The sequence below is a fragment of the Pseudophryne corroboree genome, unplaced genomic scaffold (assembly GCF_028390025.1).
Source record: "Pseudophryne corroboree isolate aPseCor3 unplaced genomic scaffold, aPseCor3.hap2 scaffold_400, whole genome shotgun sequence".
NCBI lineage: Eukaryota > Metazoa > Chordata > Amphibia > Anura > Myobatrachidae > Pseudophryne > Pseudophryne corroboree.
The window spans coordinates 84,124-111,913 of record NW_026970040.1 but is presented as its reverse complement, the minus strand read 5'-3'; the positions used below and the strand labels follow the sequence as shown (position 1 = coordinate 111,913).

The 27,790-nt window shown below is 46.1% G+C and overlaps 17 non-coding genes and 1 pseudogene across 17 annotated transcripts; 12 read left to right on the top strand and 6 right to left on the bottom strand.

The window, feature by feature from the left end:
- Window positions 1–3,426: 3,426 nt before the first annotated feature.
- On the bottom strand, window positions 3,427–3,605 carry LOC135023808 (U1 spliceosomal RNA; annotated as a pseudogene).
- A 3,761-nt stretch (window positions 3,606–7,366) lies between these two features.
- Window positions 7,367–7,530, top strand: LOC135023492 (U1 spliceosomal RNA). The gene has a single exon (XR_010220437.1). It is a non-coding gene; the product is annotated as a U1 spliceosomal RNA (small nuclear RNA).
- A 152-nt stretch (window positions 7,531–7,682) lies between these two features.
- On the top strand, window positions 7,683–7,845 carry LOC135023725 (U1 spliceosomal RNA). The gene has a single exon (XR_010220652.1). It is a non-coding gene; the product is annotated as a U1 spliceosomal RNA (small nuclear RNA).
- A 671-nt stretch (window positions 7,846–8,516) lies between these two features.
- LOC135023544 (U1 spliceosomal RNA) lies at window positions 8,517–8,680 on the top strand. Its single transcript, XR_010220486.1, has one exon. It is a non-coding gene; the product is annotated as a U1 spliceosomal RNA (small nuclear RNA).
- Window positions 8,681–8,832: 152 nt separating this feature from the next.
- On the top strand, window positions 8,833–8,996 carry LOC135023736 (U1 spliceosomal RNA). The gene has a single exon (XR_010220660.1). It is a non-coding gene; the product is annotated as a U1 spliceosomal RNA (small nuclear RNA).
- Window positions 8,997–9,666: 670 nt separating this feature from the next.
- On the top strand, window positions 9,667–9,830 carry LOC135023521 (U1 spliceosomal RNA). Its single transcript, XR_010220465.1, has one exon. It is a non-coding gene; the product is annotated as a U1 spliceosomal RNA (small nuclear RNA).
- A 151-nt stretch (window positions 9,831–9,981) lies between these two features.
- LOC135023801 (U1 spliceosomal RNA) lies at window positions 9,982–10,145 on the top strand. The gene has a single exon (XR_010220703.1). It is a non-coding gene; the product is annotated as a U1 spliceosomal RNA (small nuclear RNA).
- Window positions 10,146–20,906: 10,761 nt separating this feature from the next.
- LOC135023860 (U5 spliceosomal RNA) lies at window positions 20,907–21,022 on the bottom strand. The gene has a single exon (XR_010220753.1). It is a non-coding gene; the product is annotated as a U5 spliceosomal RNA (small nuclear RNA).
- Window positions 21,023–21,297: 275 nt separating this feature from the next.
- On the bottom strand, window positions 21,298–21,413 carry LOC135023846 (U5 spliceosomal RNA). The gene has a single exon (XR_010220740.1). It is a non-coding gene; the product is annotated as a U5 spliceosomal RNA (small nuclear RNA).
- Window positions 21,414–21,687: 274 nt separating this feature from the next.
- Window positions 21,688–21,803, bottom strand: LOC135023833 (U5 spliceosomal RNA). The gene has a single exon (XR_010220727.1). It is a non-coding gene; the product is annotated as a U5 spliceosomal RNA (small nuclear RNA).
- A 286-nt stretch (window positions 21,804–22,089) lies between these two features.
- Window positions 22,090–22,205, bottom strand: LOC135023838 (U5 spliceosomal RNA). Its single transcript, XR_010220732.1, has one exon. It is a non-coding gene; the product is annotated as a U5 spliceosomal RNA (small nuclear RNA).
- A 270-nt stretch (window positions 22,206–22,475) lies between these two features.
- LOC135023830 (U5 spliceosomal RNA) lies at window positions 22,476–22,591 on the bottom strand. The gene has a single exon (XR_010220724.1). It is a non-coding gene; the product is annotated as a U5 spliceosomal RNA (small nuclear RNA).
- A 144-nt stretch (window positions 22,592–22,735) lies between these two features.
- LOC135023716 (U1 spliceosomal RNA) lies at window positions 22,736–22,898 on the top strand. Its single transcript, XR_010220643.1, has one exon. It is a non-coding gene; the product is annotated as a U1 spliceosomal RNA (small nuclear RNA).
- Window positions 22,899–23,569: 671 nt separating this feature from the next.
- On the top strand, window positions 23,570–23,733 carry LOC135023514 (U1 spliceosomal RNA). Its single transcript, XR_010220458.1, has one exon. It is a non-coding gene; the product is annotated as a U1 spliceosomal RNA (small nuclear RNA).
- Window positions 23,734–23,885: 152 nt separating this feature from the next.
- LOC135023767 (U1 spliceosomal RNA) lies at window positions 23,886–24,048 on the top strand. Its single transcript, XR_010220676.1, has one exon. It is a non-coding gene; the product is annotated as a U1 spliceosomal RNA (small nuclear RNA).
- A 671-nt stretch (window positions 24,049–24,719) lies between these two features.
- On the top strand, window positions 24,720–24,883 carry LOC135023879 (U1 spliceosomal RNA). Its single transcript, XR_010220773.1, has one exon. It is a non-coding gene; the product is annotated as a U1 spliceosomal RNA (small nuclear RNA).
- A 152-nt stretch (window positions 24,884–25,035) lies between these two features.
- LOC135023788 (U1 spliceosomal RNA) lies at window positions 25,036–25,198 on the top strand. The gene has a single exon (XR_010220693.1). It is a non-coding gene; the product is annotated as a U1 spliceosomal RNA (small nuclear RNA).
- Window positions 25,199–25,869: 671 nt separating this feature from the next.
- LOC135023596 (U1 spliceosomal RNA) lies at window positions 25,870–26,033 on the top strand. Its single transcript, XR_010220537.1, has one exon. It is a non-coding gene; the product is annotated as a U1 spliceosomal RNA (small nuclear RNA).
- Window positions 26,034–27,790: the final 1,757 nt, after the last annotated feature.

Below are 27,790 nucleotides of genomic sequence, written 5' to 3'. Positions count from 1 at the left end.
ACATCTTTATTTAAGGGTGAAGATGTTTCTCACAAAATCGTTGCCCCAATGCATCATTGAAATTCAAGCTGGAAAGATGATTTTAATATATCACTTGTACATTTTGTATTGCTCTTCTGGTGACAATGTAGTTTGTTTTTGTCAATTACCATTTTAATAATCGGGTAAAGAAAATTAATAGGATTTTTGAAAGAAAACAATACTGTCAATATACTATTAAAACAAATTAAAATGGTAAAAGTTATTGTACTTTAAGTAAAAATAAAAGAGCAAAAATATCAATCCCAGTTTTGGATTACTTTAATTAACAAAAAAAATGCATATAGCAGAGGATAGTTTCAATCTGCCTACCTCTGGGTTATGGACCCAGCATGCTTCCATTACAGTACTCTGCTGCACATGTAAGTGCAAGAGATCCTGAAGCACTCACTCATCATGGGAAAGTACCAATGTGTTTCTTCATTGGTTGATGGAAGAAACATCTTACAAAAACTCTCCACATTATTGACTTTTTAAAATGTTTCTAGGAATCGTTCTAGATGAATGCTTATTAGCCTTTGTCAGTATGTTCTTTTGAAAAGTGTCGCTGTGGCGCAATCAGTTAGTGTGTAAGGCTATTAACCAAAAGGTTGGTGGTTCAATCCCACCAAGGAACTTAATTGACCTTGTTATCAGATTTTGGTGATCTTTAAGTAGACAAGTCAAAATTTCAAACCCCCTGTTATGGTGTAGGGTACCTGGCCTTCTCTAATGTAATAAGAGTTAGATTTGATTCAGTGATTTTATAAAAACAGCTAGGAAGAACAATTTAGCAGTGGGTTGCAGAGAAAAAGAAATATGCTGGCAGAAAAATCCAATTGAGTGATTAAACAGCTCTTCATTTTCTGGCTTTATTTTTATACTAACAAATTTGTTCTCTGAAAAGTGTCCACAAAGCCAAGTCTCTGATTAACACCTTTGTAGGGATGGTTTTTCACCTATTACTAAATTAAACTTGCTTCATTGGAAAGGCAGCAAGATGCATCTTCATTTCAATGTCTACTGAAATAATACAGGTTGACACCAGGAAACATTAACGCCACTGCATCTTTGCTGTTTTCTCATGTGGAAGTCTGTTTAATGTGAAAACAAGGTGATATCTAATTAGCACACAGGTAAGGAATTAAGAAAATCTTTATTTAAGGGTGAAGATGTTTCTCACAAAATCGTTGCCCCAATGCATCATTGAAATTCAAGCTGGAAAGATGATTTTAATATATCACTTGTACATTTTGTATTGCTCTTCTGGTGACAATGTAGTTTGTTTTTGTCAATTACCATTTTAATAATCGGGTAAAGAAAATTAAGTGGATTTTTGAAAGAAAACAATACTGTCAATATACTATTAAAACAAATTAAAATGGTAAAAGTTATTGTACTTTAAGTAAAAATAAAAGAGCAAAAATATCAATCCCAGTTTTGGATTACTTTAATTAACAAAAAAAATGCATATAGCAGAGGATAGTTTCAATCTGCCTACCTCTGGGTTATGGACCCAGCATGCTTCCATTACAGTACTCTGCTGCACATGTAAGTGCAAGAGGTCCTGAAGCACTCACTTATCATGGGAAAGTACCAATGTGTTTCTTCATTGGTTGATGGAAGAAACATCTTACAAAAACTCTCCACATTATTGACTTTTTAAAATGTTTCTAGGAATCGTTCTAGATGAATGCTTATTAGCCTTTGTCAGTATGTACTTTTGCAAAGTGTAGCTGTGGCGCAATCAGTTAGTGTGTAAGGCTATTAACCAAAAGGTTGGTTGTTCAATCCCACCCAGGGACTTAATTGACCTTGTTATCAGATTTTGGTGATCTTTAAGTAGACAAGTCAAAATTTCAAACCCCCTGTTATGGTGTAGGGTACCTGGCCTTCTCTGATGTAATCAGAGTTAGATTTGATTCAGTGATTTTATAAAAACAGCTAGGAAGCTCAATTTGGCAGTGGGTTGCAGAGAAAAAGAAATATGCTGGCAGAAAAATCCAATTGAGTGATTAAACAGCTCTTCATTTTCTGGCTTTATTTTTATGCTAACTAATTTGTTCTCTGAAAAGTGTCCACAAAGCCAAGTATCTGATTAACATATTTGTAGGGATGGTTTTTCACCTATTACTAAATTAAACTTGCTTCATTGGAAAGGCAGCAAGATGCATCCTCATTTCAATATCTACTGAAATAATACAGGTTGACACCAGGAAACATTAACGCCACTGCATCCTTGCTGCTTTCTCATGTGGAAGTCTGTTTAATGTGAAAACAAGGTGATATCTAATTAGCACACAGGTAAGGAATTAAGAAAATCTTTATTTAAGGGTGAAGATGTTTCTCACAAAATCGTTGCCCCAATGCATCATTGAAATTCAAGCTGGAAAGATGATTTTAATATATCACTTGTACATTTTGTATTGCTCTTATGGTGACAATGTAGTTTGTTTTTGTCAATTACCATTTTAATAATAGGGTAAAGAAAATTAATTGGATTTTTGAAAGAAAACAATACTGTCAATATACTATTAAAACAAATTAAAATGGTAAAAGTTATTGTACTTTAAGTAAAAATAAAAGAGCAAAAATATCAATCCCAGTTTTGGATTACTTTAATTAACAAAAAAAAATGCATATAGCAGAGGATAGTTTCAATCTGCCTACCTCTGGGTTATGGACCCAGCATGCTTCCATTACAGTACTCTGCTGCACATGTAAGTGCAAAAGATCCTGAAGCACTCACTCATCATGGGAAAGTACCAATGTGTTTCTTCATTGGTTGATGGAAGAAACATCTTACAAAAACTCTCCACATTATTGACTTTTTAAAATGTTTCTAGGAATCGTTCTAGATGAATGCTTATTAGCCTTTGTCAGTATGTACTTTTGCAAAGTGTCGCTGTGGCGCAATCAGTTAGTGTGTAAGGCTATTAACCAAAAGGTTGGTGGTTCAATCCCACCCAGGGACTTAATTGACCTTGTTATCAGATTTTGGTGATCTTTAAGTAGACAAGTCAAAATGTCAAACCCCCTGTTATGGTGTAGGGTACCTGGCCTTCTCTGATGTAATCAGAGTTAGATTTGATTCAGTGATTTTATAAAAACAGCTAGGAAGCACAATTTAGCAGTGGGTTGCAGAGAAAAAGAAATATGCTGGCAGAAAAATCCAATTGAGTGATTAAACAGCTCTTCATTTTCTGGCTTTATTTTTATGCTAACAAATTTGTGCTCTGAAAAGTGTCCACAAAGCCAAGTATCTGATTAACACCTTTGTAGGGATGGTTTTTCACCTATTATTAAATTAAACTTGCTTCATTGGAAAGGCAGCAAGTGATGTCATCCAAGCAGTGAGTCAAAGTTGGCTTCAAACCTCGTCTGCTTATGAAAAGAGAAAAGGGGTATGCAGGGCATGGCGGCCTTTTGCGGTGCTTGGATGACCCCTAGTTCGCATTAAATAATGCAGTCGAGTTTCCCACATTTGGGGAAATCACAGGGGTGAGCATACCCAGAATGCAATGAATGAACCGCACCCTGGGAGAACAGTCTTCATGACCATGGTATCTCCTATGCAAAATAAGTATGATTTGGGATAGGGCTGGGGAGGGCCGCTGCTCAGGCACATCTCTGTCAAGTAAAGGAGATTCAACTGAGGCAGCACAAGGGAACTCTCATCTGGGGACAACAACTGCAGGGAGAACACATATTTTCAGATGAACATGGGAGGGCAGAAGGCTGCCTAATACTGAAGCACCCCCAAACAACAAACCAAATGCAACAACTAGTGCAAGCATTCCTGGGGGAAGGCCTGCAGCAGATGGATTTGCATATGGCGATGTCATCCAAGCAGTGGGTCAAAGTTGGCTTCAACCCTCGTCTGCATATGAAAAGAGAAAAGGGGCGTGCAGGGCATGGCGGCCTTTTGCGGCACTTGGATGACCCCTAGTTCGCATTAAACACCTCCACCCTCCGTCGGTGTGGGGCTCATGTTGGCTATGCCCCAGCCCCTGAAGGATTCAAGCTGATTTCTTGCAGCAGCTGGGCACTGTAACAGCTCCAGAGCTGCTCTGTAAGGCAAGTAAAAGGGTGTGGGCCCTGCAGCACTACCTGTAGTTCGCATTGTGCGAGACCCCTAGTTCGCATTAAACACCCCCACCCTCCTTCGGTGTGGGGCTCATGTTGGCCATGCCCCAGCCCCTGAAGCATTCACGCTGATTTCTTGCAGCAGCTGGGCACTGTAACAGCTCAAGAGCTGCTCTATAAGGCAAGTAAAAGGGTGTGGGCCCTGCAGCACTACCTGTAGTTTGCATTGTGCATTGGAAGGCACAAAGTAAGCAGACGGGAGGAGAAGTCAGGATAGTGCACAAGGGTATAGACGGGAGGGGCTCAAGAAAAAAGAAGTGGAAACAGACAGCAAACTAGGCTTCCAATGCACAATGCAAACTACAGGTAGTGCTGCAGGGCCCACACCCTTTTACTTGCCTTACAGAGCAGCTCTGGAGCTGTTTAATCACTCAATTGGATTTTTCTGCCAGCATAATTTTTCTCTTACGTCCTAGAGGATGCTGGGGACTCCGTAAGGATAGACGGGCTCCGCAGGAGACATGGGCACTTTAAGAAAGACTTTAGATCTGGGTGTGCACTGGCTCCTCCCTCTATGCCCCTCCTCCAGACCTCAGTTTACTACTGTGCCCAGAGGAGACTGGGTGCTTTTCAGGGAGCTCTCCTGAGTTTCCTGACAGAAAGTATATTTGTTAGATTTTTTTATTTTCAGGGAGCCTGCTGGCAACAGACTCCCTGCATCGAGGGGCGGAGGGGAGAGATGCACACCTACTTCTGTGAGTTGATAGGCTCTGCTTCTTAGGCTACTGTACAGCATTAGCTCCAGAGGGATCGGTACGCAGGTCTCACCCTCGCCGTCCGTCCCAGAGCCGCGCCGCCATCCCCCTCGCAGAGCCGGAAGATAGAAGCCGGGTGAGTATGAGAAGAAAAGAAGACTTCAGAGGCGGCGGAAGACTTCATGATCTTCACTGAGGTAACGCACAGCAGTAAAGCTGTGCTCCATTGCTCCAATACACCTCACACACGGCAGTCAGTGTAAGGGTGAAGGGCGCAGGGGGGACGCCCTGGGCAGCAATATAGACCTCTCTTTGGCAAAATAAATATATATGCAGCTAGGCACTGTATATATATATAAGAGCCCCCGCCATTTTTTTACTATATTTCAGCGGGACAGAAGCCCGTCGCTGAGGGGGTGGGGCTTCTCCCTCAGCACTCACCAGCGCCATTTTCTCCACAGCACCGCTGAGGGGAAGCTCCACGGACTCTCCCCTGCTTATACCACGGTAGAAAGAGGGTCTTAAAGAAGAGGGGGGCACATAATTAGGCGCATATATATATGGAAATACAGCGCTACTGGGTAAACATAAAATTATTGTGTTTTTTTCCTGGGTCATATAGCGCTGGGGTGTGTGCTGGCATACTCTCTCTCTCTGTCTCTCCAAAGGGCCTTGTTGGGGAACTGTCCTCAGATAAGAGGATTCCCTGAGTGTATGGTGTGTCGGTACACGTGTGTCGACATGTCTGAGGTAGAAGGCTCTCCTAGAGAGGAGCAGGAGCAAATTAATGTGGTGTCTCCATCGACAACGCCGACACCTGACTGGATGGATATGTGGAATGTTTTAAGTGCTAATGTAAACTTATTACACAAGAGATTAGACAAAGCTGAAGCTAGGGAACAGTCAGGGAGTCAACCCATGCCTGTCCCTATGTCGCAGGGACCTTCGGGGTCTCAAAAGCGCCCACTATCCCAAATAGTTGACACAGATACCGACACAGATTCTGACTCCAGTGTCGACTACGATGATGCAAAGTTACAGCCAAAATTGGCTAAATGTATTCGATATATGATTATTGCAATAAAAGATGTTTTGCACATCACAGAGTCCCCTGTCCCTGACACGAGGGTACACATGTATAAGGGAAAGAAACCTGAGATAACCTTTCCCCCCTCACATGAGTTGAACGAATTATGTGAAAAAGCTTGGGAATCTCCAGACAAAAAGCTGCAGATTCCCAAAAGGATTCTTATGGCGTATCCTTTCCCGCCAATGGACAGGATACGGTGGGAATCCTCCCCTAGGGTGGATAAAGCATTGACACGCTTATCCAAAAAGGTAGCGCTGCCATCCCAGGATACGGCTACCATCAGGGACCCTGCTGACCGCAAGCAGGAGGTTACCCTAAAGTCCATTTACACACATTCTGGTACCTTACTCAGACCGGCAATTGCGTCGGCCGGGGTTGTAGCGCGGTGGCAGCATGGACAGATACCTTATCAGCAGAGATTGAGACCCTAGATAAGGATGCTATGTTATTGACCATAGGGCATATAAAAGATGCTGTCCTATATATGAGAGATGCTCAAAGTGACATTAGTCTACTGGGTTCTAGAATAAACGCTATGTCGATTTCTGCTAGACGAGTCCTATGGACCCGGCAATGGACAGGTGATGCCGACTCAAAAAGGCATATGGAGGTTTTACCTTACAGGGGTGAGGAATTGTTTGGGAAAGGTCTCTCGGACCTAGTCTCCACAGCTACAGCTGGTAAATCAAATTTTTTGCCTTATATTCCCTCACAGCCTAAGAAAGCACCACATTATCAAATGCAGTCCTTTCGATCACAGAGAAACAAGAAAGTACGAGGTGCGTCCTTTCTTGCCAGAGGTAAGGGCAGAGGGAAGAAGCTGCACAACACAGCTAGTTCCCAGGAACAGAAGTCCTCCCCGGCCTCTACAAAATCCACCGCATGACGCTGGGGCTCCGCTAAAGGAGTCCGCCCAGTTGAGGGCACGTCTTCGAGTTTTCAGCCACATCTGGGTTCATTCGCAGGTGGATCCCTAGGCAATAGAAATTGTTTCTCAGGGTTACAAGCTGAAATTCGAAGAGGTGCCTCCTCGCCGGTTTTTCAAATCGGCCCTACCATCTTCTCCCCAGGAAAGGGAGATAGTGTTAAATGCAATTCACAAATTGTATCTTCAACATATGCAGATGAGGGTTCCAGCCAACTTTGGCCCACTGCTTGGATGACATCACCGTATGTAAATCCGTCTTCTGCAGACCTTCTCCCAGGAATGCTTGTACTAGTTGTTGCATTTGGTTTGTTGTTTGGGCGTGCTTCAGTATTAGGCAGCCTTCTGCCCTCCCATGTTCATCTGAAAATATGTGTTCTCCCGGCAGTTGTTGTCCCCAGATGAGAGTTCCCTTGTGCTGCCTCAGTTGAATCTCCTTTACTTGACAGAGATGTGCCTGAGCAGCGGCCCTCCCCAGCCCTATCTCAAATCATACTTATTTTGCATAGGAGATACCATGGTCATAAAGATTGTTCTCCCAGGGTGAGGTTCATTCATTGCATTCTGGGTATGCTGACCCCTGTGATTTCCCCAAATGTGGGAAACTCAACTGCATTATTTGTGGTAGTGGGGGACTGTGTTTGTGTTTTCCTCTTGTCAGCTCTGGTAAAAGTCAGATTTCTTTGTCTCAGATCTTCCTCTAGCCTTGTTCTTCTTTCGAGAGTTCCATTGTGCTGCCTCAGTTTGATCTCCTTCACTTGACAGGGGGGTACCCGAGCAGCGACCCTCCCCAGCTCTAGCCCAACTCCTACATACCTGCCAGGTGAGATACTATGATCATGAAGGTGCTTCTCCCAGGGCAAGGCTCACCCATTGCACTCTGGGTGTGCTGCTCCTGCGATTTCCCCAAATGTGGGAAACTTGACTGCATAATTTGTGTTTCCCCTGGTCGGCTCTCGTATAATTCAGATCTCTTTGTCTCAGGTCTCTCTCCAGCCTAGTTTGCTGTCTGTTTCCACTTCTGTTTTCTTGAGCCGCTCCCTTCTATGCCCTTGCGCACTATCCTGACTTCTCCCGTCTGCTTACTTTGTGCCTTCCAACGCACAATGCGAACTACAGGTAGTGCTGCAGGGCCCACACCCTTTTACTTGCCGTACAGAGCAGCTCTGGAGCTGTTACAGTGCCCAGCTGCTGCAAGAAATCAGCTTGAATGCTTCAGGGGCTGGGGCATAGCCAACATGAGCCCCACACCGAAGGAGGGTGGAGGTATTTAATGCGAACTAGGGGTCATCCAAGCACCGCAAAAGGCCGCCATGCCCTGCATAACCCTTTTCTCTTTTCATATGCAGATGAGGGTTCCAGCCAACTTTGGCCCACTGCTTGGATGACATCACTGTATGCAAATCCGTCTTCTGCAGACCTTCTCCCAGGAATGCTTTTACTAGTTGTTACATTTGGTTTGTTGTTTGGGGGTGCTTCAGTATTAGGCAGCCTTCTGCCCTCCCATGTTCATCTGAAAATATGTGTTCTCCCTGCAGTTGTTGTCCCCAGATGAGAGTTCCCTTGTGCTGCCTCAGTTGAATCTCCTTTACTTGACAGAGATGTGCCTGAGCAGCGGCCCTCCCCAGCCCTATCCCAAATCATACTTATTTTGCATAGGAGTTTCCATGGTCATGAAGATTGTTCTCCCAGGGTGAGGTTCATTCATTGCATTCTGGGTATGCTGACCCCTGTGATTTCCCCAAATGTGGGAAACTCGACTGCATTAATTGTGGTAGTGGGGGACTGTGTTTGTGCTTTCCTCTGGTCAGCTCTGGTAAAAGACAGATTTCTTTGTCTCAGATCTTCCTCTAGCCTTGTTCTTTTTTCGAGAGTTTCCTTGTGCTGCCTCAGTTGGATCTCCTTCACTTGACAGGGGGGTGCCCGAGCAGCGACCCTCCCCATCTCTAGCCCAACTCCTACTTACCTGCCAGGTGAGATACTATGATCATGAAGGTGCTTCTCCCAGGGCAAGGCTCACCCATTGCACTCTGGGTGTGCTGCTCCTACGATTTCCCCAAATGTGGGACACTTGACTGCATAATTTGTGTTTCCTCTAGTCGGCTACTCGTATAATTCAGATCTCTTTGTCTCAGGTCTCTCTCCAGCCTAGTTTGCTGTCTGTTTCCACTTCTCTTTTCTTGAGCCGCTGCCTTCTATGCCCTTGTGCACTCTCCTGACTTCTCCTGTCTGCTTACTTTGTGCCTTCCAACGCACAATGCAAACTACAGGTAGTGCTGCAGGGCCCACACCCTTTTACTTGCCTTTCAGAGCAGCTCTGGAGCTGTTACAGTGCCCAGCTGCTGCAAGAAATCAGCTTGAATGCTTCAGGGGCTGGGGCATAGCCAACATGAGCCCCACACCGACGGAGGGTGGAGGTGTTTAATGCGATCTAAGGGTCATCCAGGCGCCGCAAAAGGCCGCCATGCCCTGCATACCCCTTTTCTCTTTTCATATGCAGATGAGGGTTCCAGCCAACTTTGGCCCACTGCTTGGATGACATCACCGTATGCAAATCCGTCTTCTGCAGACCTTCCCCCAGGAATGCTTGTACTAGTTGTTGCATTTGGTTTGTTGTTTGGGGTGCTTCAGTATTAGGCAGCCTTCTGCTCTCCCATGTTCATCTGAAAATATGTGTTCTCCCTGCAGTTGTTGTCCCCAGATGAGAGTTCCCTTGTGCTGCCTCAGTTGAATCTCCTTTACTTGACAGAGATGTGCCTGAGCAGCGGCCCTCCCCAGCCCTATCCCAAATCATACTTATTTTGCATAGGAGATACCATGGTCATGAAGATTGTTCTCCCAGGGTGAGGTTCATTCATTGCATTCTGGGTATGCTGACCCCTGTGATTTCCCCAAATGTGGGAAACTCGACTGCATTATTTGTGGTAGTGGGGGACTGTGTTTGTGCTTTCCTCTGGTCAGCTCTGGTAAAAGTCAGATTTCTTTGTCTCAGATCTTCCTCTAGCCTTGTTTTTTTTCGAGAGTTTCCTTGTGCTGCCTCAGTTGGATCTCCTTCACTTGACAGGGGGGTATCCGAGCAGCGACCCTCCCCAGCTCAAGCCCAACTCCTACTTACCTGCCAAGTGAGATACTATGATCAGGAAGGTGCTTCTACCAGGGCAAGGCTCACCCATTGCACTCTGGGTGTGCTGCTCCTACGATTTCCCCAAATGTGGGACACTTGACTGCATAATTTGTGTTTCCTCTGGTCGGCTACTCGTATAATTCAGATCTCTTTGTCTCAGGTCTCTCTCCAGCCTAGTTTGCTGTCTGTTTCCACTTCTCTTTTCTTGAGCCCCTGCCTTCTATGCCCTTGTGCACTCTCCTGACTTCTCCTGTCTGCTTACTTTGTGCCTTCCAACGCACAATGCAAACTACAGGTAGTGCTGCAGGGCCAACACCCTTTTACTTGCCTTACAGAGCAGCTCTGGAGCTGTTACAGTGCCCAGCTGCTGCAAGAAATCAGCTTGAATGCTTCAGGGGCTGGGGCATAGCCAACATGAGCAGCAAGATGCAGCACTGGACTATTAGTAATGTACTGTTGTATGCTGAGCACCACAATGCAGCACAAGACAATGAGCAGTGATACTGAGCACTGATGAGGATACTACAGAGAACTGACACTGAGCAGGAGAGACACACTACTAGTATTACTGAGCAGCAATAAGTAACCACTGATACTGGGCACTGATATTGAGATTTCCACTGAGAGAACATAGCCACATCCTCTCCGCTCTCTCTTCAATGCACGAGTAAAAATGGCGGCAACGCGCAGCTCTTTATATGGAATCCGAATCTCGCGAGAATCCGACAGCGGGATGATGACATTTTCCCTTGTTCAGGTTTTCCGAGTCAGGCGGGAACAACCGAGCCTGCCTCGGACCAGTGTAAACCACGTGGAGTTCGTCAGGAATTCGGTTCTCGGAGAACCGAACCCGCTCCTCTATATATACTATATTACTATGTTACTGTAGTATACAGAACACCACAATGCAATGAGCAGTGATAGTGAGCACTGATGAGGATACTAGAACTGACACTGAGCAGCAAGATGCAGCACTGGACTATTAGTAATGTACTGTAGTATGCTGAGCACCACAATGCAGCACAAGACAATGAGCAGTGATACTGAGCACTGATGAGGATACTACTGAGAACTGACACTGAGCAGGAGAGACACACTACTAGTATTACTGAGCAGCAATAAGTAACCACTGATACTGAGCACTGATATTGAGATTTCCACTGAGAGAACATACAGATGTAGCCACCTTTATCTTGAGTGGCCGCGGCGGTTGTCCCGTTCGACCATACGCAGCGTACTGTGGCGTAGCGAGGCGCGCCTAGCCACAGAGAGGCTATCTAATCGCACGGAGACAGACATTTGACGTTTGGCGTTACCTTTACGTGTAATACCTGCGATCAGCCACCAGATGTCGCTTTTTACAATCACCACTGCGCATGCGTGTGGTCTCCCGTAAAATACAATACTGACATACATAATAAGGACTACTTTACTAAGGCGTCTCATTACGCTGCATACAGCAAATACTGTACTCATTACGCTGCATTATTTAATACAGTACTGTACAGTATATACAGTACGACACCGACGCAAATACAGTAGTACAGCATACAGTATATGATCCATCTACAATACTTTATGAATACTGTATGTGAGCGTGCAAGTCCCGCAGACAAAACACAGTACTGTTAAACCAGTAGTGTACACTGTCGCAAATGGATGTGTGTTACAAGTTCACTATTGCCTCTCAAGATTAGGAATTTTCTACAGTGTTATCGTCCTAATCCCGTAGCCATTACAGCATAATCAAAACCAACGGATTTATACATTTGTCTGCGGCGAAGTGGTGAAGTGTTTCGCTTCCTATACTCAGAGTCCAGGGTTCGATTCCTTAAGTACTGTACGAATGCATGTTACTGTAGTTTTTTTCAGACACTTTATTATTTTTTTTATTCACATACTGCAAACCAGGGCATACAGTAGCTGCATGAGCGGTTCTATGCGATCGAGTCCGGTGTACCATAATGTGCAGGTTCTATGCAGGTTAAGGTACTATGCTCCGTACACAGTACACATACAATTCTGTAGCTGGGCAGACTGAATAGAAATGGCTACCACCTATGACTCCTTGCCCCACAGAGGCCCTAGGCTACGGAGCAAGTAATAGTCCAGATTGTACAGACTATGGGGCAATGCTGAATGAGCGTCACAATCCCCTAGCTAAAATACACAGTATGCATATTATGGTACACCGGACTCGATGACATACTGTAGCACACTGGCAAAATGGCCGCCGCCCCTGAACCCTTGTGCAGGTTATGGGGCAATGCTGAAGGAGCGTCACAATCCCCTAGCCAAAATACACAGGGGAGGGATAAGCTACTGTAGGATTGCATACAGTATTACGGTACACCGGACTCAATCGCATAGCACACTGTCAAAACGACCACTACCCATGAACCCCCACCTCCTGAACCCCCACCTCGTGGCAGGCAGCAGTTGGGTATGGAATGAGAAATGGCATAAGCTGTGCAGGCTACGGGGCGATGCTGAAGGAGCGTCACAATCCCCTAGCCAAAATACACAGAGATACTGTAAGCGAGGTCTATGCACATTACAGTACTGTACGTTACACCGGGCTCGGTCGCATAGCAAACTGACAAAACACAAGTTTTACAGTACATACAGTAAAGCAGGCCAAAGCTGCAGGAGAGTTTCTACTGTAAAGGTTCTATGCACCGTACGGTAATGTACACATACCTGTACAATTCTATAGCAGGGCAGACTCAATTGAAATGGCTACCGCCTGTGACTCCTACAGTAGCTCCTAGGAGGCACTCAGCTATGGAGCAAATAACAGCACAGATTTTGCAGGCTACGGGGCAATGCTGAAGGAGCGTCACAATCCCCTAGCTACAATACACAGGGGTGATAGAGATAATCGAGTGGCTGGAGGGGGGTCCCCTTGATTTAAGGGGCCCCCACTCCTCCAGGGTACTCCGGCCAGGTGTGACTAGTTGGGTATTTAATTCCATGGCCGCAGGGACCTGTATAAAAGTCTCCCCCGGCTGTGCATTATCTGTCCAGCTAGTGGAGCCCAGTGCTGATTCAAAAAATATGGGGAACCCCTACGCTTTTTTTGTCCCCCTTATTTTTTGCACCAGGACCAGGCGCAGAGCCCGGTGCTGGTTCTAAAAAGATGGGGGATCCCGTGTCCATTTTTTCCGTATTCCTTCCGGAATTCAACTGCAATTGCATATACAGTACTGTACCCCTTAATGTCACTGCTTACAGTATACAGTATTTAGACATGAGCTTGTGTACAGTATCTGTCATGAGGTGCTTTTTTCACTGACACTATAACTTTTTTCTATTGTGATATACTGTACAGAGGCGGCAAACTAGCCAAACGGGAATAATCAGCTTCTGCAGAATAAAATGAGATGCTACAGTACATGCCTATATTCTGTGAGTGACTGCGGCTCTATGAAATTAAATCAGAAAATTTAAATATGAAATGCATTACTAATGTGTGGCATTACTGTACTGTATGTGTATAAGGTGTACTACAATATTTTCTGGTGTAACATAAGGAAAGGGCACTACTGCATGGTCTAATGCAGTGGTTCTCAAACTTGGTCCTCAGGACCCCACACAGTGCATGTTTTGCAGGTAAACCAGCAAGTGCATAGATGTATTCATTACTAACTGACACATTTTAGAAGGTCCATACAGTAGGTGGAGCTAATTTTTTCACTTGTGATTCTGTGAGACCTGCAAAACCTGCACTGTGTGGGGTCCTGAGGACTGAGTTTGAGAACCTGTGGTCTAATGTAAATAAAGATGAATGTGGTGGGGTGTAATGTGAATAAGGGGCATTACTGTTAGGAGTAATGTGGTACTATGATATGATGTCATGAGAATATATGATATGCCTTAGAGGACTCAGACGCTCGCATTTGTAAAGCACGGTGTTTTCCTCCGCCTCCTGCTAGCCTGTTGCCCTTCCCCCATGGGAGCCTGCACAGATCATGCAGTAGACAGGGAGGGAATGCAGGTCATGTGCAATACACAAACGCCCACTGTAGTACTATTTTGCTCACTTACAGTACCGTACTGTAGGTTGCATTTAGCGTAAAGAATCGCTCCTGCAGATGTACTTTGATTTATGTGAAACCTGTGTGCATCCTTCCATTGGATGTACTGTATTGGAGAGAAAAAAAAAAATGTTAAAGTGAATGTCACGGGAACACATTAAAAATAAGGTTGGCACTTCCTTCCCATTGGTGTTGGTTTACAGTATGCCGTAGTGTACTCGGACGCTCATGTAATTGCATTTCAAAGGCACAGTATTTTCCATCGTCTCCCCCCTACCCCCATCGCCCTTCCCCCCTGGGGGCCTGCACAGGGAAGGAAATTCAGGTCCTGTGCAATGCACAAACGCTGAAGATCTACAGTACTGTTTTGCTTAGTTGGTAGCGCCAGAATACACTCATTTCATTCACGCTGTTTGGGTGCATTTAGCGTAAAGAATCGCTCCTGCAGATGTACTTTGATTTATGTGAAACCTGTGTGCATCCTTCCATTGACTGTCTTACAATGGAAATAAAATAATACAGTGCATTATTACAGAAAAAAAAAAAAAAAAAAAAAAAAGAAAGAAAGCACATCATGTCTCGAACCCTGGACCCCCAGTGAGGGAGGTGGGAGCCTTCACCCCTAGCCCACGACGCCTCATGAGAGATTTCTAATTTCATGTGTGAAAGTACTGCAAACAGCGCCCGGCCCTCGCCCCATTGCTGTTGGTTTATGCCTTAGAGGACTCGGACGCTCGCATTTGTAAAGCACGGTGTTTTCCTCCGCCTCCTGCTAGCCTGTTGCCCTTCCCCCATGGGAGCCTGCACAGATCATGCAGTAGACAGGGAGGGAATGCAGGTCATGTGCAATACACAAACGCCCACTGTAGTACTATTTTGCTCACTTACAGTACCGTACTGTAGGTTGCATTTAGCGTAAAGAATCGCTCCTGCAGATGTACTTTGATTTATGTGAAACCTGTGTGCATCCTTCCATTGGATGTACTGTATTGGAGAGAAAAAAAAAAATGTTAAAATGAATGTCACGGGAACACATTAAAAATAAGGTTGGCACTTCCTTCCCATTGGTGTTGGTTTACAGTATGCCGTAGTGTACTCGGACGCTCATGTAATTGCATTTCAAAGGCACAGTATTTTCCATCGTCTCCCCCCTACCCCCATCGCCCTTCCCCCCTGGGGGCCTGCACAGGGAAGGAAATTCAGGTCCTGTGCAATGCACAAACGCTGAAGATCTACAGTACTGTTTTGCTTAGTTGGTAGTGCCAGAATACACTCATTTCATTCACGCTGTTTGGGTGCATTTAGCGTAAAGAATCGCTCCTGCAGATGTACTTTGATTTATGTGAAACCTGTGTGCATCCTTCCATTGACTGTCTTACAATGGAAATAAAATAATACAGTGCATTATTACAGAAAAAAAAAAAAAAAAAAAAAAAGAAAGAAAGCACATCATGTCTCGAACCCTGGACCCCCAGTGAGGGAGGTGGGAGCCTTCACCCCTAGCCCACGACGCCTCATGAGAGATTTCTAATTTCATGTGTGAAAGTACTGCAAACAGCGCCCGGCCCTCGCCCCATTGCTGTTGGTTTATGCCTTAGAGGACTCGGACGCTCGCATTTGTAAAGCACGGTGTTTTCCTCCGCCTCCTGCTAGCCTGTTGCCCTTCCCCCATGGGAGCCTGCACAGATCATGCAGTAGACAGGGAGGGAATGCAGGTCATGTGCAATACACAAACGCCCACTGTAGTACTATTTTGCTCACTTACAGTACCGTACTGTAGGTTGCATTTAGCGTAAAGAATCGCTCCTGCAGATGTACTTTGATTTATGTGAAACCTGTGTGCATCCTTCCATTGGATGTACTGTATTGGAGAGAAAAAAAAAAATGTTAAAGTGAATGTCACGGGAACACATTAAAAATAAGGTTGGCACTTCCTTCCCATTGGTGTTGGTTTACAGTATGCCGTAGTGTACTCGGACGCTCATGTAATTGCATTTCAAAGGCACAGTATTTTCCATCGTCTCCCCCCTACCCCCATCGCCCTTCCCCCCTGGGGGCCTGCACAGGGAAGGAAATTCAGGTCCTGTGCAATGCACAAACGCTGAAGATCTACAGTACTGTTTTGCTTAGTTGGTAGCGCCAGAATACACTCATTTCATTCACGCTGTTTGGGTGCATTTAGCGTAAAGAATCGCTCCTGCAGATGTACTTTGATTTATGTGAAACCTGTGTGCATCCTTCCATTGACTGTCTTACAATGGAAATAAAATAATACAGTGCATTATTACAGAAAAAAAAAAAAAAAAAAAGAAAGCACATCATGTCTCGAACCCTGGACCCCCAGTGAGGGAGGTGGGAGCCTTCACCCCTAGCCCACGACGCCTCATGAGAGATTTCTAATTTCATGTGTGAAAGTACTGCAAACAGCGCCCGGCCCTCGCCCCATTGCTGTTGGTTTATGCCTTAGAGGACACGGACGCTCGCATTTGTAAAGCACGGTGTTTTCCTCCGCCTCCTGCTAGTCCTCCATTCCCATTATGCATTAGCGAACTCAGACGCTCATATATTTTATATTTTAAAAAGCACGGTGTTTATACATTGTACTGTACATTATTCCTTTTACACAATTACTGTAGTTGCGTCTCCATACACATACAGTACTGTACTCCATACTTTTTCCACCGCTTCCCGTTACGCCTACAGTATTGCCAGAGCTGTAGATCAATCCGCCGCTATACTGTACGATCGAAAGTACTGGATTAGTGGAGCATTAGCCACACAGTGGTGGAGATGTGTAATGCATGATGAGTATCTAGATCGTCTCAACGCGCCTGCCTGTGATTAAACTCAGCTATCGCCTTAGCGTGGCTAAACGCCCGTCTCGGCGGAGAAACAGTCAAGATAAAGTTGGCTACATCTGTAGCCACGTCCTCTTAGCTCTCTCTTCAATGCACGAGTAAAAATGGCAGCAACGCGCAGCTCTTTATATGTTACAGTGCCCAGCTGCTGCAAGAAATCAGCTTGAATGCTTCAGGGGATGGGGCATGGCCAACATGAGCCCCACACCAAAGGAGGGTGGGGGTGTTTAATGCAAACTAGGGGTCATCCAAGCACTGCAAAAGGCCGCCATGCCCTGCATGCCCCTTTTCTCTATGGAATCCGAATCAGCATGAATGCTTCAGGGGATGGGGCATGGCCAACATGAGCCCCACACCAAAGGAGGGTGGGGGTGTTTAATGCGAACTAGGGGTCATCCAAGCACTGCAAAAGGCCGCCATGCCCTGCATGCCCCTTTTCTCTTTTTATATGCAGATGAGGGTTCCAGCCAACTTTGGCCCACTGCTTGGATGACATCACCGTATGCAAATCCTTCTGCTGCAGACCTTCCCCCAGGAATGCTTGTACTAGTTGTTGGATATGGTTTGATATTTGATGGTGCTTCAGTATTAGGCAGCCTTCCGCCCTCCCATGTTCATCTGAAAAGATGTGGTCTCCCTGCAGTTGTTGTCCCCAGACGAGAGTTCCCTTGTGCTTCCTCAGTTGAATCTCCTTAACTTGACGGGGGAGGGGCTGCCCGAGCTGCCATCTCCCCAGCCCTATCCCAACTCATACTTATTTTACATATTAGATCTCTTGATCATGAAGATTGTTCTCACAGGGTGAGGTTCATCCATTATATTTTAAAATAGGAAGGTACAAATTACATATTTGAATTGCATCTATGTGCTGGATTCAAATGTTCCCCCCCCTTCCTTTCTCAATTGTGCCCGTCAGCAGCTATTCTAAGGTTGCTGCCAATGGGTGTGACACATTCATTTCTTCTGTGGGGTACACTGGACTCCACAAGGATTCACATTGGGGTGTAGAGTAGGATCTTGATCTGAGGCACCAACCGGCTCAAAGCTTTTGACTGTTCCCAAGAAGCTCAGTGCATTCTCCTCTATAACCCCGCTTCCATGAACAGGGAGCTCAGTTTGTAGTTGGTGCCTTCAGTAGCAGGCCAATTAACAGGGGCCTGCCTCAGGCAGCCTATTCTTAGCTATTAATTTTGACAAGAAAAGAAGAACTTGTTTTATGAGAATCTACAAGGGCTGCAGCAGGCTAGGTCTAATAGACATCTTTACTGCAGCTTCATCACTCCCAGCGGCGCTGTATACTCCCGTGCCCTGGTTGCTGGGTCACTGCAGCGGAGGCTCCGGTTTCATCCTAAGGTCAGTCACACACACACCACCCTTCCGGATCACGAGGCCGCTGATGAAGGGGAGCGAGGCCGTAGGGGGTGGGCCGTGTGCGCACTGCGGTGGACACTGATTACTGGGCAGCCGCTCCACTAGCCACCAGGTACAGTTAAGGAGCACAGGTCTGGGGTTTTTTCTCCTATATTAACCCAATTTTGTACTGCCCGCAGCGCATTGTGATAGGTAATAGGGCCTGATTCAGGTTGGATTGCAATCACAATAAGCGATCCAACTGCAAAAATTGCTAAGAGCATACGCATGTGCCTGCATTTTCTGCGGCACCCCGCAGAGAATGTGATCGCCTCTGCCTGTCAATCGGGGCGGGGAAGGGGGGGAGAGGTGGGTCAGCAACACTCCATTTCCAAGTCAGGGATGGAGCGGTGCGGGGGCAAGGCTTCAAAATGGGGTCTGCAACGGAGGAGACACAGGGGGCGTGGTCACAGCGGCTGTATGACATCACATTCAGCCGCTGTGATCACAAAAATGGTGGCGGCTTCCTGCGCGCACATACAGTCTGCACCAGCAGGAGCCTACACCATTTTTTATGATCACGCTGAACTGCAGTGCGACTGCAATTACAGCATGGTCAAGAAGGGAGGCGTCATGCTGGGTGGCCATGCCCTGTCACTGTGCAGGAGCCAGCACCGCTCACACACTAGTCCCCGGGTGCAGCCCCCAACCCCCGGGACACCCGGAGCAACAAAATGTAGATTCAGGCCACCAGGCCACGCCCCTACCTATGAAACCATGCCTCCTTTTTACCATTGCGCTGCTTATCTGCGCGCACTGCATTACAATCTCCCTCGCCACCTCTCTGGGTGTCACCAGTGATAGTGACACCTCTGCCATGCTTGTAGCAGCTGGTCCTAAGATCTACGCCTCACACCCTGAGTGTTTGCCCTTGTGACTTGTTGATCATCATAGCGAAGCAGATGCTTACAGAAAACTGCAGGGGCTTAGATTGAAAATAAAAAAAATGATGGGTATAAGGTAGAGAGGAGCGGGTTCGGTTCTCCGAGAACCGAATTCCCCACGAACTCCACGTGGTTTACACTGGTCCGAGGCAGGCTCGGTTGTTCCCGCCTGACTCGGAAAACCTGAACAAGGGAAAATGTCATCATCCCGCTGTCGGATTCTTGCGAGATTCGGATTCCATAGAGAAAAGGGGCATGCAGGGCATGGCGGCCTTTTGCAGTGCTTGGATGACCCCTTGTTCGCATTAAACACCCCCACCCTCCTTTGGTGTGGGGCTCATGTTGGCCATGCCCCATCCCCTGAAGCATTCAAGCTGATTTCTTGCAGCAGCTGGGCACTGTAACAGCTCCAGAGCTGCTCTGTAAGGCAAGTAAAAGGGTGTGGGCCCTGCAGCACCACCTGTAGTTCGCATTGTGCGTTGGAAGGCACAAAGTAAGCAGACGGGAGGAGAAGTCAGGATAGTACACAAGGGCATCCTTTTCTCTTAGTCCGTAGAGGATGCTGGGGTCACATTAAGAACCATGGGGTATAGACGGGATCCGCAAGAGACATGGGCACTTTAAGACTTTCAAAGGGTGTGAACTGGCTCCTCCCTCTATGCCCCTCCTCCAGACTCCAGTTATAGGAACTGTGCCCAGGGAGACGGACATTTCGAGGAAAGGATTTATAGTTAAACTAAGGTGAGCATCTTACCAGCTCACACCTTAAGCATGCCGCAGAACGTGGCATTCAACAGAACACAAGCCAACGGCATGAACAATTGCAGCAAAAAGCTGACCAGAACCGTAACACAACATGTGTATAACCACAAGTAATAACTGCAGACACAGTATGGACTGGGACGGGTGCCCAGCATCCTCTACGTACTAAGAGAAAAGGATTTACCGGTAGGTATTAAAATCCTATTTTCTCATACGACCTAGAGGATGCTGGGGTCACATTAAGAACCATGGGGTTATACCAAAGCTCTTGAACGGGTGGGAGAGTGCGTACGACTCTGCAGCACCGAATGACCCAACTTGAGGTTATCATCAGCCAAGGTATCAAACTTGTAAAACTTAGCAAAAGTGTTTACTAAATAGCTGCTCGGCAAAGTTGCAATGCCGAGACTCCCCGACCAGCTGCCCAGGATGAACCCACCTTTCTAGTAGAATGGGTCTTCACCTAATTCAGTAACGGCAATCCTGCCGTGGAATGAGCATGCTGAATCTTACCACAGATCCAGCGCATAATGGTCTGCATGGAAGCAGGACACCCAATTATGTTGGGAGCATACAGGACAAACAGAGCCTCTGTTTTCCTAATCTGAACCGTTCTGGTGACATAAATTTTCAAAGTTCTGACCACAGCCAGAGACTTTGACTCAACGAAGGTGTCAGTGGCCAAAGGCACCATGTGGAAAGATGAACCACCTTCGGCAGAAATTGTTGACGTGTCCTCAATTCTGCTCTATCTTCATGAAAGATCAAATAAAGGCTCTTGTGATACTGCATGGTTTGTACTGTTTTCCATGTGCTCCCAGATCTTTCAAGCAAGTAGCATGGTCAAGAAAGTTCTGTTTGAAAAGAAACAAACATTTACTGTCATTGTTATGCAAATAAACTTACATTAAAGCTAACAAGAAAGCACACTCGTTCTGTCTTTAAACTGATAAAAGAAACCCCAATAATATGGGGCATGCAAAAATTGAGATAAAACTCAGTTTTGCTCCTCTCCACGGAAATCTTTAATAAAAGGCGAAATATTTGTTAGTTCTGAAGAGAAACCAGAGCATGACCAAGATTCCACCTGTCGCCTGAGTGCCATGCCAGCAGTTCTCATTCAGCTCAAAGTGAGCACCCAATTTGAATGAAAGAAAGCAGATTTCTCACCAGGCTTCCCCTTGCTATAAACATGGTTTGTACTCTTTTCCATGTGCTCCCAGATCTTTCAAACAATTAGTGTGGTCAAGAAAGTTCTGTTTGAAAAGAAACAAACATTTACTGTAATTTCTATGCAAATGAGCTTACATTAAAGCACACTCGTTCTATCTTTAAACCAATAAAATAAAACCCCAATAAGATGGGGCATGCAAAAATTGAGATAAAACTCAGTTTTGCTCCTCTCCACGGAAATCTTTAGTAAAAGGCGAAAGATTTGTTCGTTCTGAAGAGAAACCACAGCATGACCAAGATTCTACCTGTCGCCTGAGTGCCATGCCAGCAGTCCTCATTCAGCTCAAAGTGAGCACCCAATTTGAAAGAAAGAAAGCAGATTTCTCACCAGGCTTCCCCTTGCTATAAACATGGTTTGTACTCTTTTCCATGTGCTCCCAGATCTTTCAAGCAATTAGTATAGTCAAGAAAGTTCTGTTTGAAAAGAAACAAACATTTACTGTCATTTCTACGCAAATGAGCTTACATTAAAGCACACTCGTTCTATCTTTAAACTGATAAAAGAAACCCCAATAAGACGGGGCATGCAAAAATTGAGATAAAACTCAGTTTTGCTCCTCTCCACGGAAATCTTTAGTAAAAGGCGAAAGATTTGTTCGTTCTGAAGAGAAACCAGAGCATGACCAAGATTCCACCTGTCGCCTGAGTGCCATGCCAGCAGTCCTCATTCAGCTCAAAGTGAGCACCCAATTTGAAAGAAAGAAAGCAGATTTCTCACCAGGCTTCCCCTTGCTATAAGCATGGTTTGTACTCTTTTCCATGTGCTCCCAGATCTTTCAAGCAATTAGTATGGTCAAGAAAGTTCTGCTTGAAAAGAAACAGACATTTATTGTCATTGTTATGCAAATATACTTACATTAAAGCTAACAAGAAAGCACACTCGTTCTGTCTTTAATCCGATAAAAGAAACCCCAATAATATGGGACATGCAAAAATTGAGATAAAACTCAGTTTTGCTCCTCTCCACGGAAATCTTTAGTAAAAGGCGAAAGATTTGTTCGTTCTGAAGAGAAACCAGAGCATGACCAAGATTCCACCTGTCGCCTGAGTGCCGTGCCAGCAGTCCTCATTCAGATCAAAGTGAGCGCCCAATTTGAAAGAAAGCAGATTTCTCACCTGTCTTCTCCTTGCTATAAGCATGGTTTGTACTGTATTCCATGTGCTCCCAGATCTTTCAAGCAAGTAGCATGGTCAAGAAAGTTCTGTTTGAAAAGAAACAAACATTTACTGTCATTTCTATGCAAATGAGCTTACATTAAAGCACACTCATTCTATCTTTAAACCGATAAAAGAAACCCCAAAAAGATGGGGCATGCAAAAATTGAGATAAAACTCGGTTTTGCTCCTCTCCACGGAAATCTTTAGTAAAAGGCGAAAGATTTGTTCGTTCTGAAGAGAAACCAGAGCATGACCAAGATTTTTATCTGAAAATATGTGTTCTCCCTGCAGTTGTTGTCCCTAGATGAGAGTTCCCTTGTGCTGCCTCAGTTGAATCTCCTTTACTTGACAGGGGGATGCTCGAGCAGCGACCCTCCCCAGCTCTAGCCCAACTCCTACTTACCTGCCAGGTGAGATACTATGATCATGAAGGTGCTTCTCCCAGGGCAAGGCTCACCCATTGCACTCTGGGTGTGCTGCTTCTGCGATTTCCCCAAATGTGGGAAACTTGACTGCATAATTTGTGTTTCCCCTGGTCGGCTCTCGTATAATTCAGATCTCTTTGTCTCAGGTCTCTCTCCAGCCTAGTTTGCTGTCTGTTTCTACTTCTCTTTTCTTGAGCCGCTCCCTTCTATGCCCTTGCGCACTATCCTGACTTCTCCCGTCTGCTTACTTTGTGCCTTCCAACGCACAATGCAAACTACAGGTAGTGCTGCAGGACCCACACCCTTTTACTTGCCTTACAGAGCGTCTCTGGAGCAGTTACAGTGCCCAGCTGCTGCAAGAAATCAGCTTGAATGCTTCAGGGGCTGGGGAATAGCCAACATGAGCCCCACACCGAAGGAGGGTGGAGGTGTGTAATGCGAACTAGGGGTCATCCAAGCGCTGCAAAACGCCGCCATGCCCTGCACGCCCCTTGTCTCTTTTCATATGCAGACGAGGGTTGAAGCCAACTTTGACCCACTGTTTGGATGACATCACCATATGCAAATCCATCTGCTGCAGGCCTTCCCCCAGGAATGCTTGCACTAGTTGTTGCATTTGGTTTGTTGTTTGGGGGTGCTTCAGTATTAGGCAGCCTTCTGCCCTCCCATGTTCATCTGAAAATATATGTTCTCCCTGCAGTTGTTGTCCCCAGATGAGAGTTCCCTTGTGCTGCCTCAGTTGAATCTCCTTTACTTGACAGAGATGTGCCTGAGCAGCGGCCCTCCCCAGCCCTATCCCAAATCATACTTATTTTGCATAGGCGATACCATGGTCATGAAGATTGTTCTCCCAGGGTGAGGTTCATTCATTGCATTCTGGGTATGCTGACCCCTGTGATTTCCCCAAATGTGGGAAACTCGACTGCATTATTTGTGGTAGTGGGGGACTGTGTTTGTGCTTTCCTCTGGTCAGCTCTGGTAAAAATCAGATTTCTTTATCTCAGATCTTCCTCTAGCCTTGTTCTTCTTTCGAGAGTTCCCTTGTGCTGCCTCAGTTGGATCTCTTTCACTTGACAGGGGGGTGCCCGAGCAGCGACCCTCCCCAGCTCTAGCCCAACTCCTACTTACCTGCCAGGTGAGATACTATGATCATGAAGGTGCTTCTCCCAGGGCAAGGCTCACCCATTGCACTCTGGTTGTGCTGCCCCTGTGATTTCCCCAAATGTGGGAAACTTGACTGCATAATTTGTGTTTCCCTTGGTCGGCTCTCGTATAATTCAGATCTCTTTGTCTCAGGTCTATCTCCAGCCTAGTTTGCTGTCTGTTTCCACTTCTCTTTTCTTGAGCCGCTCCCTTCTATGCCCTTGCGCACTATCCTGACTTCTCCCGTCTGCTTACTTCGTGCCTTCCAACGCACAATGCAATCTACAGGTAGTGCTGCAGGGCCCACACCCTTTTACTTGCCTTACAGAGCAGCTCTGGAGCAGTTACAGTGCCCAGCTGCTGCAAGAAATCAGCTTGAATGCTTCAGGGGCTGGGGCATAGCCAACATGAGCCCCACACCGAAGGAGGGTGGAGGTGTGTAATGCTAACTAGGGGTCATCCAAGCGCCGCAAAAGGCCACCATGCCCTGCACGCCCCTTTTCTCTTTTCATATGCAGACGAGGGTTGAAGCCAACTTTGACCCACTGCTTGGATGGCATCACCATATGCAAATCCATCTGCTGCAGGCCTTCCCCCAGGAATGCTTGCACTAGTTGTAGCATTTGGTTTGTTGTTTGGGGGTGCTTCAGTATTAGGCAGCCTTCTGCCCTCCCATGTTCATCTGAAAATATGTGTTCTCCCTGCAGTTGTTGTCCCCAGATGAGAGTTCCCTTGTGCTGCCTCAGTTGAATCTCCTTTACTTGACAGAGATGTGCCTGAGCAGCGGCCCTCCCCAGCCCTATCCCAAATCATACTTATTTTGCATAGGAGAGACCATGGTCTTGAAGATTGTTCTCCCAGGGTGAGGTTCATTCATTGCATTCTGGGTATGCTGACCCCTGTGATTTCCCCAAATGTGGGAAACTCAACTGCATTATTTGTGGTAGTGGGGGACTGTGTTTGTGCTTTCCTCTGGTCAGCTCTGGTAGAAGTCAGATTTCTTTGTTTCAGTTCTTCCTCTAGCCTTGTTCTTCTTTCGAGAGTTCCCTTGTGCTGCCTCAGTTGGATCTCCTTCACTTGACAGGGGGGTGCCCGAGCAGCGACCCTCCCCAGCTCTAGCCCAACTTCTACTTACCTGCCAGGTGAGATACTATAATCATGAAGGTGCTTCTCCCAGGGCAAGGCTCACCCATTGCACTCTGGATTTGCTGCCCCTGCGATTTCCCCAAATGTGGGAAACTTGACTGCATAATTTGTGTTTCCCCTGGTCGGCTCTCGTATAATTCAGATCTCTTTGTCTCAGGTCTCTCTCCAGCCTAGTTTGCTGTCTGTTTCCACTTCTCTTTTCTTAAGCCGCTCCATTCTATGGCCTTGCGCACTATCCTTACTTCTCCCGTCTGCTTACTTTGTGCCTTCCAATGCACAATGCAAACTACAGGTAGTGCTGCAGGGCCCACACCCTTTTACTTGCTTTACAGAGCAGCTCTGGAGCTGTTACAGTGCCCAGCTGCTGCAAGAAATCAGCTTGAATGCTTCAGGGGCTGGGGCATAGCCAACATGAGCCCCACACCGAAGGAGGGTGGAGGTGTTTAATGCGAACTAGGGGTCATCCAAGCGCCGCAAAAGGCAGCCATGCCCTGCACACCCCTTTTTTATTTTCATATGCAGACGAGGGTTGAATCCAACTTTGACCCACTGCTTGGATGACATCACCATATGCAAATCCGTCTGCTGCAGGCCTTCCCCCAGGAATGCTTGCACTAGTAGTTGCATTTGGTTTGTTGTTTGGGGGTGCTTCAGTATTAGGCAGCCTTCTGCCCTCCCATGTTCATCTGAAAATATGTGTTCTCCCTGCAGTTGTTGTCCCCAGATGAGAGTTCCCTTGTGCTGCCTCAGTTGAATCTCCTTTACTTGACAGAGATGTGCCTGAGCAGCGGCCCTCCCCAGCCCTATCCCAAATCATACTTATTTTGCATAGGAGATACCATGGTCATGAAGATTGTTCTCCCAGGGTGAGGTTCATTCATTGCACTCTGGGTATGCTGACCCCTGTGATTTCCCCAAATGTGGGAAACTCGACTGCATTATTTGTGGTAGTGGGGGACTGTGTTTGTGCTTTCCTCTGGTCAGCTCTGGTAAAAGTCAGATTTCTTTGTCTCAGATCTTCCTCTAGCCTTGTTCTTCTTTCGAGAGTTCCCTTGTGCTGCCTCAGTTGGATCTCCTTCACTTGACAGGGGGTGCCCGAGCAGCAATCCTCCACAGCTCTAGCCCAACTCCTACTTACCTGCCAGGTGAGATACTATGATCTTCACTGTTAGGGCAATCAGGATGTGGAATTCCCTGCCAGGGAAGGTGGTAATGGCGGACTCTGTAATTGGATTTAAAAAAGGAATGGATACATTTCTGAATGAAAAAGCTATCCAAGGTTATAATACTTAAAATATCAACATGGTTAATCCGGGGGTAACATGAGTTATAGTAGCTAACTAGTCATAAAACATTATTCAGCAAGTATGTAGAATCATCACAACTTAAAACAGGTTGAACACGATGGGCAATTTGCCTCTATTCAACCTCAAAAACTATGTTACCATATGTTACTATATTACTATGTTACTGTAGTATACAGAACACCACAATGTAATGAGCAGTGATAGTGAGCACTGATGAGGATACTAGAACTGACACTGAGCAGCAAGATGCAGCACTGGACTATTAGTAATGTACTGTAGTATGCTGAGCACCACAATGCAGCACAAGACAATGAGCAGTGATACTGAGCACTGATGAGGATACTACTGAGAACTGACACTGAGCAGGAGAGACACACTACTAGTATTACTGAGCAGCAATAAGTAACCACTGATACTGAGCACTGATATTGAGATTTCCACTGAGAGAACATAGCCACGTCCTCTCCGCTCTCTCTTCAATGCACGAGTAAAAATGGCGGCAACGCGCAGCTCTTTATATGGAATCCGAATCTCGCGAGAATCCGACAGCGGGATGATGACATTTTCCCTTGTTCAGGTTTTCCGAGTCAGGCGGGAACAACCGAGCCTGCCTCGGACCAGTGTAAACCACGTGGAGTTCGTCGGGAATTCGGTTCTCGGAGAACCGAACCCGCTCCTCTATATATACTATATTACTATGTTACTGTAGTATACAGAACACCACAATGCAATGAGCAGTGATAGTGAGCACTGATGAGGATACTAGAACTGACACTGAGCAGCAAGATGCAGCACTGGACTATTAGTAATGTACTGTAGTATGCTGAGCACCACAATGCAGCACAAGACAATGAGCAGTGATACTGAGCACTGATGAGGATACTACTGAGAACTGACACTGAGCAGGAGAGACACACTACTAGTATTACTGAGCAGCAATAAGTAACCACTGATACTGAGCACTGATATTGAGATTTCCACTGAGAGAACATAGCCACGTCCTCTCCGCTCTCTCTTCAATGCACGAGTAAAAATGGCAGCAACGCGCAGCTCTTTATATGGAATCCGAATCTCACGAGAATCTGACAGCGGGATGATGACATTTTCCCTTGTTCAGGTTTTCCGAGTCAGGCAGGAACAACCGAGCCTGCCTCGGACCAATGTAAACCACGTGGAGTTCGTGGGGAATTCGGTTCTCGGAGAACCGAACCCGCTCCTCTCTACCTTATACCCATCAATTGTTTTTATTTTCAATCTAAGCCCCTGCAGTTTTCTGTAAGCATCTGCTTCGCTATGATGATCAACAAGTCACAAGGGCAAACACTCAGGGCTTGAGGCGTAGATCTTAGGACCAGCTGCTACAAGCATGGCAGAGGTGTCACTATCACTGGTGACACCCAGAGAGGTGGCGAGGGAGATTGTAATGCAG